The following is a 1,597-nucleotide window of genomic DNA, read 5'->3' as shown; positions in this document are numbered from 1 at the left end:
TTTGTTATTTAGTTATAAAATAATTCTTGCCAGAGAGGAAGAAGTAAAAGAAGGACAAAAGTTTGTTCATCATTATTACTACTTATCTGGCATTAATTTCTATGTCCTCCAGTAGCACTAAGGGAAATCACGGAACTCATACAATATTTCTTTTTTAGTCACTGACAACACAGAGATTCCTTGTCAGTCCTGGTTTTGGCAGTGATGGGTTTTAGATAAGGTTTTTCATGTTTGTATAATAGTGTTATGATATGAAAAATTTTAAAGCAAAAGTTCAGGTCAGAACCCGAGAATATAAAAATAATTAATGCCTCTTCTTCCCTTGGGTGATATAGCTGAGTCTGTGGGGGTACTGCAGACAGGAAAGACCTGTGCTTTACTTCCCAATAAATGAATGGAAGACCAGGTACATAAAACTGTGTCCTTAAGCACAGGATGAATTTGGTACTACCATGAAAAGGACAAGTAGTTAAGTAAGGATTTTTCCAACATTGGAGAAAAGTAAAAGAGAACGTCAATGTAAAAGGTTAAATTTAAATCCAATAAGAACTTGTTCAAAAACTTTATAAAGAGATTCAGTCTGTAAAATATAGTTTGAGCATGCATATGTGTGTGCACACTCATAGCTAGCATTTATGAGTCCTAAGTGCCAGGGTTTTTATTTATTTTTTTGCATTTTACATAATTGTTTTATTGAAACAATTGATTATACATATTTGTTGGGTACAGAATTGACTGTTAATACTTGTGTGAAATATGTGATGATTAAATCAGGGTAATTAGCATATTTAATCATTACGATACATGATCATTCCTGGTGTCTGTTAACTGATTTCTTGCCGATGGCCCCCCCGCACCCTTTCCCACCTCTAGTAACCTCAGTTCTGTTCTCTCCTTCTGAAAGTTCAGCTTATTACTGATTGTTGTTTGTTTCTTTATCGCTCTTTCCCTCTCTCCCTGCCTCCCTTCCCTTCTTCCTTCCTTCCTTCCCACTTATGAGTGAGGACATGTGGTATTTGTCTTTCTGTACCTGACTTATTTCGTTTATAGTTTTCTCCAAGCTCATCCATGTCGCTGTAAATGGCAGAATTTCATTCTTTTTTATGGCTGAGTAGCATTTCATCATGTATATATGCACCACATATTCTTTATCCAGTTGTCCATTGATGGACATTTAGGTTGGTTCCGTAACTTGGCTATTGTAAAAGAGCCGCAGTAAACTTAGGAGTGCAGGTATCCCTTCAGCATAATGCTTTCCATTCCTTTGGGTATAGACCTGATAGTGTGATTGCTGGATTGTATGGTAGTTCTACCTTTAGTTGTTTCAGAAACCTCCATACTGTCATTCATGATGGCTATACTAATTTACAGTCCCATCAACATTATTCCCTTTACTCTGCATCCTTGCCAGCATTTGTTATTCATGGCCTTTTCGATAATAGCTACCTAGTCTAATTGGGGTGAGATGATATCTTGAGATGGATTTGATTTGCATTTCCCTGATTATTAGCAATGTTGAGCATTTTTTCAGGTACTTGTTAGCCATTTGTATGTCTTCCTTTGAGAAATGTCTATTCAGCTCCTTTGCCCATTTTTT

At 36.3% G+C, this 1,597-nt stretch overlaps 1 protein-coding gene across 3 annotated transcripts in view; it reads left to right on the top strand.

Annotated features, from left to right (window-relative positions):
- The window catches only part of LOC103590680 (rho GTPase-activating protein 10), a 209,160-nt gene that overhangs the window by 7,632 nt on the left and 199,931 nt on the right, over window positions 1-1,597 (top strand). The gene's annotated exons all lie outside the window — the stretch shown is intronic.

Source organism: Galeopterus variegatus, unplaced genomic scaffold, assembly GCF_000696425.1.
Source record: "Galeopterus variegatus unplaced genomic scaffold, G_variegatus-3.0.2 Scaffold857, whole genome shotgun sequence".
In the NCBI taxonomy this organism is placed as follows: Eukaryota; Metazoa; Chordata; class Mammalia; order Dermoptera; family Cynocephalidae; genus Galeopterus; species Galeopterus variegatus.
Note: the sequence above shows the minus strand (reverse complement) of the source record. Positions and strands in the feature narration are given on the sequence as shown.